This window comes from Misgurnus anguillicaudatus, chromosome 23, assembly GCF_027580225.2.
Source record: "Misgurnus anguillicaudatus chromosome 23, ASM2758022v2, whole genome shotgun sequence".
Taxonomy (NCBI): domain Eukaryota; kingdom Metazoa; phylum Chordata; class Actinopteri; order Cypriniformes; family Cobitidae; genus Misgurnus; species Misgurnus anguillicaudatus.
In genome coordinates this window covers 18,846,446-18,861,169 of record NC_073359.2, presented here as the reverse complement: position 1 = coordinate 18,861,169, position 14,724 = coordinate 18,846,446, and the positions used below count along the sequence as shown (strand labels likewise).

General features: G+C 38.9%; 1 long non-coding RNA gene across 1 annotated transcript in view; it reads right to left on the bottom strand.

Moving 5' to 3' along the window:
• LOC129452820 (uncharacterized) overlaps positions 1-14,678 on the bottom strand; it is a 34,288-nt gene extending 19,610 nt beyond the window's left edge. Inside the window, exons 1-2 of the long non-coding RNA XR_008647274.2 lie at positions 14,502-14,678; positions 7,962-8,090 (exon numbers count right to left, since the gene is read on the bottom strand). This is a non-coding gene — a long non-coding RNA (uncharacterized lncRNA). The remainder of the gene's footprint in view (positions 1-7,961; positions 8,091-14,501) is intronic.
• Positions 14,679-14,724: the final 46 nt, after the last annotated feature.

Below are 14,724 nucleotides of genomic sequence, written 5' to 3'. Positions count from 1 at the left end.
AAGCGTGGCCAACAGCCAATCACAGTGGCTGCAACACATGCTCTGGTCTTGCATAAACATAATTGGCTAGTGTCTGCACTAGGTAATTGCATACGTCGATCTGATTGGCTGACGCACGCGTTGGCGCTTGAAAAGTTGAGAAATGTTCAACTTCTGCTGCAAACAACTGCAGTGACGCGAGGCCAACGGATTTACAATTCAGTTCGGCCACGCATGACGTCACCTATTCAAAGTAAATGAGCAGCGTTAATGCTGGCGCCCCGTGTGAGGGCACCAAAGAGAAACAAATTTAAACGGTAAGTTGTAAAGCCAATTTACTGTACTTAAACATTTATTGCAGCAAAAATGTACAGTGTAGTTTTTACCCATAATGTACAGTTCTAATAGAGGATATTTTCTTGCTCAGAGGTTCGGGAAGCTTAAATTATCAGTTTTGTTGAAGCCTTGACCTTTTCATCTATTCCTAAAATGAAACCTTTGAAATATAGGAACAATATTGAGCTATAAAATTAAAGTGGATGGTATAGCTCATGATGATAATCTTATCTGGAAAGAATCCACTTTCAGATATTGAGATATATAATTGTGATTTCTTTCTTTTTTCTTCTTCACGCCATTCCATCATCTATGCCTATAGTCATGGCGAAAACCGGTTAATCCATAAACAAGTTGATCAACACAAACTAATCCATACACAGGTTTGGGGGAGGGGCAATTTGGTATATCCATTTCACCTAACTTGCATGTTTTTGACCTGTGGGAGGAAAACGGAGTACCCAGAGTAAACCAACGCTGACACAGGGAAAACATGCAAACTCCACATAGAAAGGCCACCTGACCTAGCTGGGGCTCGAACCTTCTTGCTGTGGGGCAACAGTGCTATGCACTGAGCCACCGTGCCGTCCCAATTTGGGAGTTCAGTGTGGGACATACAGGGCTCTATCTTACACCTGGCGCAATGCGCGACGCAAGTGTATTTTGCTAGTTTCCACCCTACGCAATTATCATTTTTACATTTAGTGCCACATTGTTTAAATAACAAATGCATTTGTGCCCCCTTTTGCGCCCATGGGCGTTCTGGTCTGAAAACGAGGTGTGTTCAGGCGCATTGTTGGTGCGTTGCTATTTTGAGGCAACTAAAATAGACTATGCGCAATATGTTTTTTGTTATTTAAAGAGTGCATTAGTAGTATGCGCCTATGGGAGGAGGACGCTGGTTTGCTCATCACATACATGAATGCGCAGCAGCACAAAAACGCTTTTAAATATGAAAGATTAAAGGATTGAATGTAAAAGATTATTATTGAGTCTCTTGGACATAAATGAGGACTAATTATGAGATGTAAGGCACAAAGAGCTGCTTCACCTGCAGCCTGGTAAGTAAATAAATGCTTTGCTTTAAACAAATGCATCTGTTTTTAAATGTTTTTTTTTAATGCTACCTCACGGATTTATTGTATATGATGACTCTGTACCTGTGGATATGGTGAGATGAGAAACATATTTAAGTAATGGTTGAAAAACACTTGTGACGCTGTCCAAGCGCTGAAACGTGCAGAGAGCCGTTTGTAAATTCTTTATCTCCTGTTTGTTACAAATAAAGTATTTTTAGAGTACAAACCTTTTCTTACATATTTGTAAATTATTTTTGATGGTATTGGATAGCCATACATTTAAAGCAATTAAAAGCCTGCTTTTTTACTTCTATGACTAAAAGAAAACGGGATTTAAAGTTTTTAATAAAAAAAATATCAATTTCAATACAAGTGAAAAACAACACAATTATATAACATTAATCTTAAACTGGGGATCTTCTTCCTCCGCTTAGTTTTTCAGTTTACAAAGTCCGTCATCTAAATAGGGATTAGACATAGCGCCACCACAACAGCCTTTTAAAGGGGATGAGAGCTGAGACTCTCATTGGTTTAATGCACGTTACGCCCAAAATACTCCCATTACTCATTAAAAAAATAGAACCAAACCTTTTCGACCATGCGCTCGGCACACAAACCATTTTTCCCGTCGTTAAATTAGCAAAAGTGGATTTGGACACGCCCCTTTAGACGTTGCGCTGTGCGCTTTAGACAATGCGCTTAGATTGTTAAAATAGGGCCCACAGTGTGGTCCTACCCCTAAAACCAGATTGATCGACAGGACCATTGTGCTGGGACCTTCAACAATGTTAATACAGCAACATCACGGTTACAAAATACACAACATGTGTTCGATGTGATACACAAAGTTAAAAGCTCTGCATAACAAATCTGTAATGTCTAATCTAACCTTTTTTACATGCACGATTTTCTGCATTTCCATACTGAATTCATTGCATCTTAAGCTAACCTCATTCAAAACTGAGAAAGGAAACATATAAAACAGACAAACAGCCATGGCATCACTCATCAAAGCTTGGCTCTCATTAGTATGACTGCACTTTGCAAAGCGTGCTGGGTATACATATGCCACGCTCGAGGCTACAGAACACAATGTGCTTCTAGAGTTGTCATTTCATAATGGACTGCTGAAAACATACTGTATCTTTGGCAAACCAGGGATATACAACAAAGGATGGGGTTGCCCCTTGGAGACTTATCTGTGTGGATTCATTTATTTTCATAATGGAAGAATCAAAAGTTAAAATTGCGTGTAGCGTGCCTAGAATCACCATGAGATTTGAAGTTGCAGAAACAAATGGCGTATTAAATGTGTCTGCTTTATGAAACACAATATCCATTAAGCGGAGATGGCCAGTGAGTCACCAGCAATGCACAAATTAATGGAGGAGAAATGTAACTCATTCCCCATGCCATGGAAAGAGACAGAATGGTACTCTGCAAGAGCACAGCATCAACATTTCAATCGGCCTGTTCTCATTTAGATGAGGGAGGGGAGAGAAAGAGAGAGAATGCGTGGGAGACCTGGTGACTCAGACGAGATAAGACACACTTTTATTGGAAGGTCACTCAGACTCTCCTCTCTAATTAAGCCATGTTTAAAATGGGAAAAACTGGTTACTGGTATTTTCAATGTGCCACACATCAGAAGCATTTGAATGTATCTGCCAAATAAAATTCCCACAGGGTAAAGAATCTCAAATGAGAGTTTTTGTACATCTTACAAGTTTCTTGTAGACAGCCATGAGGTTAAATGAAAAGCGAATGGAGACTTTTGCATGGAAGTCAAGTGCTTTTGAGATTTCAAACCTCCAGTAACCTCACGTATCTCAGAAATATCTCATTTTGTGTTCAGATCTGCCAAGATACCAAAGTCTACAATCAAAAGTGATGTCAGTACGAGCTTAAAGGAATAGTCTACTCATTTTCAATATTAAAATATGTTATTACCTTAACTAAGAATTGTTGATACATCCCTCTATCATCTGTGTGCGTGCACATAAGCGCTGGAGCGCGCTGCGACGCTTCGATAGCATTTAGCTTAGCCCCATTCATTCAATGGTACCAATCAGAGATAAAGTTAGAAGTGACCAAACACATCAATGTTTTTCCTATTTAAGACGAGTAGTTATACGAGCAAGTTTGGTGGTACAAAATAAAACGTAGCGCTTTTCTAAGCGGATTTAAAAGAGGAACTATATTTTATGGTGTAATAGCACTTTTGGGAGTACTTCGACTCGCCTGAAAAGTCCGCTCCCCTTCTCACTCTCATAATGGGAGAGGGAGGGTGTTACTGCGTCGAGTCGAAGTACTCCCAAAAGTGCTATTACGCCATAAAATATAGTTCCTCTTTTGAATCCGCTTGGAAAAGCGCTGCGTTTTATTTTTCACCACCAAACTTGCTCGTATAACTACTCGTCTTAAATAGGAAAAACGTTGATGTGTTTGGTCACATCTAACTTTATCTCTAAATGGTACCATTGAATGAATGGGGCTAAGCTAAATGCTATCGAAGCGTCGCAGCACACTCCAGCGCTTACGTGCACGCACACAAAATGAAAATCCTTTTAAATGCAAATGAGTTGATCTCTGCACTAAATAGCAGTGCCGTGGTTGGATAGTGCAGATTAGGGGCGGTATTATCCCCTTCTGACATCACAAGGGGAGCCAGATTTCAATGACCTATTTTTTCACGTTTGCAGAGATGGTTTAACAAAACTAAGTTACTGGGTTGTTCTTTTTCATATTTTCCAAGTTGATACAAGCACTGGGGAACCAATTATAGCACTTAAACATGGAAAAAGTCAGATTTACATGACATGTCCCCTTTAAAAATATGTCTGTTCGCGTACTTTAGCTTCGAGTAATGAAAATTGCGCAATGCGCACTATATGCGAACCCTCACATACTCATAAAAATGTACCATACTTCGGCCATAACAAGGAAGCCTCACCTGTCACTACATTGGCCACCAAGCATTACGCTCTTAGTCGGAGACTGACAAATAATGTTAACATCGTAAATTTGTACATAAATGTTTGCGACAGTTTTTTCAGTGCTAAATATTTACATAAACATACTTTCCAGCTAAATATTATGTTTCTTGGCGCACTTCTGGAGCTGTTTCGAATGCCTTCGAAATGTTGTGTTTACAAACAGCAACTGAATATCTTGATTTTAATCTACCAACTAAAGAGCCAACCTTGAGCTGTAACATTTTTTCTAAATTGTCTTATCTCTTCCTTTGTGGGCTCATTCTGACATCACGTAAAAAGTACCATGTTTTTATTACGCGTGAGAACACGAAAGATAAAACATTGATGGACAGTCAGATAAGTCTGTAACATTTCAAACCTCAAAGATCTTCAGAGCATTTTCACACAGACACAAGATGCTAATGCAAGAAACTGTCCCTTTTAACATTCACCCTGATGAACGGTAATGGCTGTATAGGGAGAACAATGTGATGTGATTCTGCTCTTTTCCTAAGGGGCCGAGTAGGCAGAGGAAAGTGGGAACTTGTTAAGTGATCGAGCCAGTGCTTATGAATGAGTCATAGGGAGTGTAGCCCACTTGAATGGGCATATAGAGATATAGAAAAAAAATAAATGTGTTCTCTATTTAAGAGTCAAAATGTCTATAAATATCTTGATAAAAAAATATTTTCCTATTTTTCATTCTAATGTTATTCATTCTTATTCACATAAATACATTTTTTTTTTCATTTTTGCTGTCAGTTACAGTCTGGCTTTTTTACATGTTCTCACCCATATAGTAAAATTATATGGTCTCCCTTAAAGGAAAACAACACAGTTTTCAAAATTTTACTATGTTCTTACCTCAACTTAGAGAAATGAATACCTATTTTCAATGCATGCCCTTAATCTTTGTACAGCGCGTCGTGAATGTGTTAGCATTTAGCCTAGCCCCATTCATTCCTTAGGATCCAAACAGGGATGAATTTAGAAGCCATCAAACACGTCCATGTTTTCCCTATTTAAAGACTGTTACATGAGTAGTTACACAAGAAAGTATGGTGGCACAAAATAAAACCTGGCTATTTTTAAGCAGATAAAAAATGAGAACTATATTGTATGGCGGAAGAGCACTTAGTTTGTAGCACTTCGACCTCGGCGCACTAACATCATCACTCCTGACTACTCCCCCTCTTGTTCAAACCTCTGTCAATATTACTGCACCCGAGGTCAAAGTAAATGAACCTTTCATTTACACTACACCACCGACTCTGTTTACAAGTTTCTGTCGGCATGTTTACCATGTCTGTGCGGTTCGTGACTTGTGCCAGGACTAGCATCGCTAATCATAGCTTACATCAACTTTTACTAGCAGTGATTTTAAATGGATTTCTCCAAATAGCATGACAAAATGTACCTTTCCAGTAGAAACTTCGCGTGGGAAGCCCAACCTGTCCTTTTAGCTCACGCCAGCGTGTGAAATAGTCTCCCATAAACATTCTGGTCTTGTTTCTTTTCTTTATAGTCCTTTCTCTTCTTGTCATACAATTCGTAGACACTTTTTCTCTTGCGACCCTCAGACATTTTGAAAAAAAACATAGCGAGAACGCGAGCTTCAATGAATGGTTGAAACCGTAGCACAACACACATACACGTGAAAGTGCGCATGTGCAGCAAGCGAACCTAGAGGCGAGCACGTACGACGGTTATATGTCAACATATAATCAGAATGATTGACATCTGGGATGACCAATAGTCTTGATGATCCACCCGGAAAACTGAAATCTTCCGCTATACCTTTAATGTGACAGCGCATCATTTTCAAAGTAAGAATTATTTTTATTCAGGTAAATGGAGGTTTGCAATGGAGGTTTTGCCAAAAATAGTAAACATCTACCAACCAGCTATTATAAACGCTATATCAGATTGTTTTAACATGTATCCTTATAGATAATGTCTGTTTTATATTTATGTTTGAGTATTGTTGGGTTTGAATATTGTTGTAATGTTGTTTAGGTTTTGTTTAAATTTAGTTCGCTTATTACGAAACATAGACTGTAATTTTAAACGCCATATAGGGCGTTGTAAAGGCCAATATGAAGGGAGAATTGTAATGGGTCAGACATTATTTTCGAGTTTAATTTAGGTTTTGTTTGCTACATTAAAATTAATTTTGTTTCATAGAATTTGTCTCTTAATTTTAATCGATGTTTTGTTGATAACTTTTGTGAATATAAATTAATAAAAACAATAAAATCAACGTCAAATTTATATGTAATGCTCGTTTAGCCGATTGCGGTTTTTGCTATTTCTGTGTTGCTAGCGGAGGATGTGCACGGACCTCGCACACTTTTAAAAATTAACGTCATATTAACTTGTATTAATTAATTGCACACTGAACAGTGACAGTTAATGGAAGATAATTAAGTTGGTGTTTACCTCTTATTATGTTTAATTGAAGTTTGCATTTGCTGAAATTTATTTTTGCTTCAAGTTTGCTATACTGTTTAGTACTGTTCACTTGAGCGCTTCCTTTTTAAATCATAAAGACCTTTCTGTTTGGTTTATAACATCAACATTAACCTATTAATCACATTAATATGTTGTAGGGCGGAACTGAAGACTTTCAAAAACACATTTTTAAAGGTTCAAAAATAGTGTCTGTTGTAGTTGCCGGCAAAGGATCCAGGTATGCATTTTTGTCAATATCGCACACCCCTTGGCTGCATAAATGCGTACTGTAAAGGTAAGCTATTATTAGAGTAATAAGTTATTTTACACTTTTTTGCACATGCCCAGATAGGTGATTGGTCATGTTTCATGTGTTTATGGTCGTGTATAGTGTGGATAAAGATTCTTTTTAAAAATGCCAGTATAAAGGAGGATAGTTTTCATTTTAAAATGCCGTTTTAAAACGCAAATGCTCTAATGTAAACAGGGCCTAAGTGCTCTTCCTCCATACAATATAGTTCTCATTTTTAATCCGCTTAAAAATCGCCACGTTTTATTTTGTGCCACCATACTTACTTGTGTAACTACTCATGTAACAATCTTTAAATAGAGAAACAATGGAAGTGTTTGGTGGCTTCCAAATTCATCCCTGTTTGGATCCTAAGGAATGAATAGTGCTAGGCTAAATGCTAACACATTCACAACGCGCTGAACAAAGATTATGTGCACGCATTTAAAAAGATAGGCATATATTAATTTGTCTAAGTTGAGGTAAGAACATAGTAAAATATTGAAAAACTGTGATGTTTTCCTTTAATTAAAAACGCTAAATGAAATGAAACTAATTACGTTTTACTGTAAATCTTATGTCTAGGCAACAGAAAATATAATTAGGCTGGCATAAAAACAATGGAAGTCTATGAGATGTCCTCACTAATATAGTAAAACAATCCCACGTGTGTGTTAGTGTGCATTTCACTGCTGCATTTGCAATATTACATGCAAAAAAAATCATGGCAATAAATACTTTAAATTAAAATGAAAAGAGAAGCTTTGAAGCAAAAAAAAGATACACTGAATGAGAGAGAGAGTTCCCTGGAAAGCTGATTAGGATCCGGCTCATGCCCACACATCCACCCACATGCTCTTCCTCCTCTGCCTCTCTTCCTCCTCTCATAAGGATGATGAGCGTAGGGTTCCTCTTGTCTGCATCCACCTCCATAACATCCCTGTGCGTCAGTCCACTGTGATTTTCTTTATACGTTGTGGTCTGCAGCACAAGAAAAAAACTCTTTAATGGCACTTATCTAAAGAAAGCACAGCCACATCAATGTTTAACCAGAGAGGAATGATTCACTTAAAATGCCTTACTATTGTACAAGTTTCTGTCTTTTAAATCTATAAAGATCTTACTGACCTTGTGTTTTGGGTGAGCTATGAAAAGATGGCCTTTTCTTTAAAAGACTTTCTATTAAGTTCAATATCTTCGTACAAAGTCATCTCGGAATAAGCCTTTACCATCTGAATGAGCTCGGTTTTGCGAGGGATTTTTCCCCTAACCAAACATATGAGCAATAGTAATAGTGATGCGAGGTAATGCAAATCGAGCATCAAAAATAGGGTTTAGCAATATAACGGAGCAATGTAAGCTCACTTCACATAGGAGTATGGCATCCATCAACCCAATCAGATTGTCTCATAATGCGCAGCTTTCAACTGCTAGGAAACACTTACAATTGTAGTCAGTGGTTAAAACTAAGCAGCACTACCCATCAGACAGCTACTTATCAATAAATAAGCAAAATTCCAAACAGGTCAGGTAATATAAATAAAACTCCAGAAAGGTTCTGGCCAGAGTCTAGCGCAGTGTCACAAAAAGAGAGTGAGCGCCGCTTACTGCAAGTCCATTTAAATGCAACTGACCTCTGTGACGTGTGATATTATTGTGTGCGGTAAAGGTGATGGTGGAAATAAAAGAATGCATGATGAATGGAAGCCGTGCATGTGTTGAAGGAGAGAAAGGGGCAGCACAGTCTATTGTAGAAGTGTGACTATTCTGCTTGCTGCAGAATGACTCACAGTTGCCATAGCAACTTACTTTACCACTCGCCACTTTCTGATCGGCTATTTCACATCCCGATGAAGAGAGCGAAGACTGAGTAAAACGCTACATGCCGGTAATAATCAAGGTATGGCGCCGGACGGGCCCAAAAGATGGGTTATAGCAGACATCAGTCATCTGAATGATGGAATGACATAGTAAACATGATCTTAGTGGAGTCCTCCTGAGTATAGGTCATTTTAATGATTAATGGACTGTTTCCTGGATTTGATTTGTGGGTTCAGGATTGTCATTATGGGCTCTATCATACACCAAGCGCAATGCAGCAGCGCAATGATCATTTTCACGTTTAGCGCCACGTTGTTTAAATAGCAAATGCAATTTCGCGCCCATGGGCGTTCTGGTCTGAAAATGAGTTGTGTTCAGGGGCACTGTTGGCGCGTTGCTATTTTGAGGCAACTTAAATTCAATAATGTTTTGTTATTTAATGAGTGTGTTAGTAATATGCGCCTATAAACGGGACGACAACGCGGGTTCGCTTATCACATACATGGATGCGCAGGAGCACAAAAACGCTTTTAAATATGAATAATCAAAAGATTAAAAGTCTCTTGGACATAAATGAGGACCGACTATAAGACGTTAGAAGGCGTAAAGAGGAAGAGCTGCTTTACCTGTAGCCTGGTAAGTAAATAAATGCTTTGCTTTAAACAAATGCATCTATTTTTAAATGTTTTAAATTGCTGCCCCACAGATTTATTGTATATTATCCCTGTACCTGTGGATATGGTGAAATGGGAAACATTTTTAAGTAATGATTTAAAGGAATAGTCTACTCATTTTCAATATTAAAATATGTTATTACCTTAACTAAGAATTGTTGATACATCCCTCTGTCATCTGTGTGCGTGCACGTAAGCGCTGGAGCGCGCTGCGACGCTTCGATAGCATTTAGCTTAGCCCCATTCATTAAATGGTACCATTTAGAGATAAAGTTAGAAGTGACCAAACACATCAACGTTTTTCCTATTTAAGACGAGTAGTTATACGAGCAAGTTTGGTGGTACAAAATAAAACATAGCGCTTTTCTAAGCGGATTTAAAAGAGGAACTATATTTTATGGCGTAATAGCACTTTTGGGAGTACTTCGACTCGGCGCAGTAACACCCTCCCTCTCCCATTATGAGAGTGAGAAGGGGAGCGGACTTTTCAGGCGAGTCGAAGTACTCCAAAATGTGCTATTACGCCACAAAATATAGTTCCTCTTTTAAATCCCCTTAGAAAAGTGCTACGTTTTTATTAAAGGATTGACATAAATTAAAATATGGATGGACATTAAAACTTCTAAAACAACAAGTCTGTTGGTGGTGGCCTAAGACTTTTGCACAGTACTGTATCTGTATGGTTGAAAGCCTGATTACCGATTTTATATTCCTTCCATGTATCCATAAACAACTGGGAATACTGCTGGCTTTCGTAAAAGGAGTCTTTTATTTTAAAGGATATTTTAAATTGTTTACACCTTTCAAAAGTTCAACATTTATATATGGTGGTGAGTCACAGCTGCAGCTCCAATTTATTCATTTATTCAAAGTCAGATTTGCTCAACTTTCAATATCTTACATCTATGAGTAATGTTGCTTTTACCCTCTTTATCAGGAAATAAAGCTTCCTGTGTCGTTTTGAGATGCTTTGGCAGTGGCACAAACCTCAATGAGCAAATGGATACAAGAAGGTCCAACATCTAAAAGGCATTTCAGACACCTTAACAGGAACATATTAAGGCACATTTGTGTGTATATTTATAAAAGAGAGGGAGAAAAGTGAGAAAGAGAAACTAAATATACATCTACACATCAAATTATTTAATTTACGAGATCTACGGACATTAAACAAAGACTGCACAGAAGCCGCAGTAAATCCTCAGCCTACTATGTTTTCTCAATTAAACCTGAAGTGATTGCACTAGCAGATGTAGTCCTCATACCAAAAGTCATTAACTTCTGAGGGCAATTCAAAGGACAGGCTAATCATGGCCAAATGAAAGTGTTTTGAAGTTCAAGGAGAACATATTAGCATTTTTAGGACAAAAATAAACAGGGGTGAGTCACTTGTTGAAGTTAGCGTATGGAGAAACAATTCAGCATTTACTCACAAGCAGCAAAGGTAGTAATGACTTATGTGTGAGCATACGGTGATAACTACGTGCATGGAATGTGTGTATGTGTTTGTTTCATAACCATTTAAAAAAGACAACTTCGCTGTGGTTCACAGTGATTCATCTGTACGCTGTCCCAAAAGGACGCAACTATGGTAAGGTCAAAGTTTCTTGATGAGGAACTCGAGCTAACAGCTGATTCACTTAGACGTGAGGATATTCATGAATATGTAAAAGGTTATACCTCATACATCTTAATTGCGCAGAATGTAAATTTTAGCTTCGCATCTGCATAAAAAACAAGGCGGATGTAAAGTTGCTAAAGCAGAAAACATCTAGTAAGCACAAGACTTTGCTAAGGTTTCAGATGAAATACATTCCACATTGTTTATTATGGCCAAAATACCTACAAAATTATGTTTTTTGGATTATGGTACTTCAAGTATTTTAGTAAAGCTGCATGCACACCACCAATGACTTTGTTGTCTCTTTTGATGAGGTCGTTAGGAGGCGTTCCTAATTCTGGTTGTCCAAGTAAAGCCCCATTCAGACCAATAGCGACTTTCTCGCTGTATGTCACCCATCTCATTCAATATGGTCGCTAGAAGGTGTTCCTAATTCTATTTGTCATAAACAAAAGGGTATAGCGTCCAATGGAGTAACTGATGAGAGACGGATGACGTGATCTCCACTGCTGCTTCGCTCTCATTGGCAGTTGCTCCCGTAAGCCATTCATGATTTGCATAAAGTTAAACTTTTCTTAACTTTGTTGTGTCGCTGGACACACCCACTTTCTGTCGCCAATGGTCATTGACACTGGTGTCGCCAAGCTTTTAATGGAATGAATGCAATCATGTCGCTTAGGCACTGCTATCCACTGGCGGTCTGAAAAACGAATGACATGAACTCCACTACTTTACTTCCATTGGTAGTCCCAAAAGGCGCTCATCTTTTGCATAAAGTTGAAATCTGTTTTGATTCTAGCCACGCCCACTTCTTGTCGATAACAGTTAAGGTACATTCACATTATAAGCGACTTTGTCGCTGTGTGACGTTCGTCTCTTTCGAAAGAGGCATTTCTAAATCTGGTTGTCATAAACAAATGAGTACCGTCCACTCCAGTAACTGACGAAAGACGGATGACATAAACTCCACTACTTCATTCCAATTGGTAGTCGGTCCCGAAAGTGGCTCATCATTTGCATAAAGTTGAAATCTGTTGTGATTCTGGCCGCACCCACTTCTTGTCGACAACAGTTAAGGTACATTCACGTTATAAGCTACTTTGTCACTGTGTGTCACTCGTCTCTTTCAAAAGAGGCGTTTCTAAATCTGATTGACATAAACAAATGAGTACCGTCCACTCCAGTAACTGACGAGAGATGGATGACGTGAACTTCACTGCTTCCTTCTCATTGGTATTCGCTCCCGAAAGTCGCTCATAATTTGCATAAAGTTAAACATTTCTCAACTTTGTTGCACAACTGAACATGCCCCATCCAGTGGCCAACGGTCACTGTCACTCATGTCGCGGAAGTCGCCAAGCTTCCATTGAAATCAATGAGATCACGTCGCTGCTAGTCTAAATGCAGCTTTACTGTAATACTGTCACTCACGTTGCAGAAGTCATCAAGCTTCTATTGAAATGAATGAGTTCATGTTGCTCTGCTACTGCTAATCCCTGGCGTCTGACCAGGCCTTAACAATTAAGTATCTGTCCACTACAGTAACTGACAAAAGACGGACGATGTGAACTCCACTACTTCACTCCCATCATCTCCACTATTTCACTCCGGCACCCACTTCTTGTCGATAACAGTTAAGATGCATTCACATTATAAGCTACTTTGTCGCTGTGTGTCGCTCATCTCTTTCAAAAGAGGCATTTCTAAATCTGGTTGTCATAAACAAATGAGTACTGTCCACTACAGTAACTGACAAGAGACGGATGACGTGAACTTCACTGCTACCTTCTCATTGGTAGTCGCTCCGGAAAGTCGTTCATAATTTGTATAAAGTTAAACATTTCTCAACTTTGTCGCGCAACTGGAAACGCCCCATCCAGTCGCCAACGGTCACTGTCGCTCGTGTCACCAGAAGTTGCAAAGCTTCCATTGAAATCAATGAGATTGCGTCGCTCTGCTACTGCTAGTCCCTGCTAGTCTGAATGCAGCTTTTCACTCATGACCGGAAGTCATCAAGCTTCTATTGAAATCAATGAGATCATGTTGCTCTGCAGCTGCTAGTCCCTGGCGGTCTGACCAAGGCTTAACAATTAAGTATCTGTCCACTACAGTAACTGAAGAAAGACGGATGACGTGAAGTCCACTACTTCATTCCAATTGGTAGTCGCTCCCGAAAGTCGCTCATCATTTGCATAAAGTTAAACTGTGTTGTGTCGGCGGCCACGCCCCCTTCTTGTCGACAACATACACTGTCACTCGTGTCACCAAGTTTCCACTGAAAGTCATGAGATTGTGCCGCTCTGCCACTTCTAGTGTGCATGCAGCTTAAGAAATCATTAAATTTGCAGAGTATGTTACCCCATGGTGCCTATGTTCCATGGTAATCCCCTTAATGTTGATATCTGCATGGAGCTGTGCTGTTTATTTTAAAGACCCGTCTGCCCTTTAGGTTGTTTAAATATTAATAAAAAGTTTTATTTTCTTCTTTCAACCTTTGCTTGATATCCTGCTTCATGTTGAGTACTGATGCACATACGTAATTGAAGGGTGATTCATTTACGAGGAGTAAATAATTATTACATCCTTTCCTGACTTGTATGATGGAATAGAAGTTACTACTGAATGCTGCCAATGAGTGAGTTTACATGCACAAACACATCTACAGTTACTGAAAGTGCTGCTATTCTGAATAGGTAAAAAAACTTTGTAGGTTAAATGCTTTGAAAACTTTATCTCAAGGATATAGATTGATTTATAAGAGCCCCTCTCACTGTGTCTGAAGTTTCCATATTTTAGTGTAAATATGTATGCAAATGTCCCAATCATCAGTATGCAGAAACATTATTTAAGATAAGCTATATTTAACTGGTCTGCTTTCTGATGTTTCTCAGTATGCATCCAATGGACACTTTTCTATCCCATGAGGCCAGTTGAGGAGCTGCCATATTAAGAAGTTATTAATTTAAAAATATTCAGAAAACTGTGAGACAGGTGGCTCTGTTTATGTGTAAGTAATGTATTATTCATGGTTAAAGTATACTTGTTAAACAACTCTTGAGTAAATTATTTTAGCTGTTGTTATTAGGCTACGTCATAGGTCAACGACTGGACGGGTCACATAATAATAAAAACGTGTCGGATCATCGAGTATACTGCACCCACACACATCCTATAAATAAAACTAATTTAACGGTCAAGTAGCTACTTAATTTAATTCTGTACGTGCTGTCACAACACGCAATTTCGGACGCAGGGTCTGTTTTACACACCACTTACCAGTGTCGTACAGAAGTGGGACGACTGTCGTCACTCCGCCATGGAGCTAAAAATAATACAACAGTTTTACACAACAGGTCGTGTCTCTTCACCTCAGCGATGGTGAGAAGCGGGAAAATCTCAAGTCGCACGAGCTCAAACGCTGGCCCGGCTCAAGGATGTTACGCTTTCCATTTGTTGCCATGGCAACAGTCCGCTGGCCTTCTGAGGCGAGCTTTCAAGA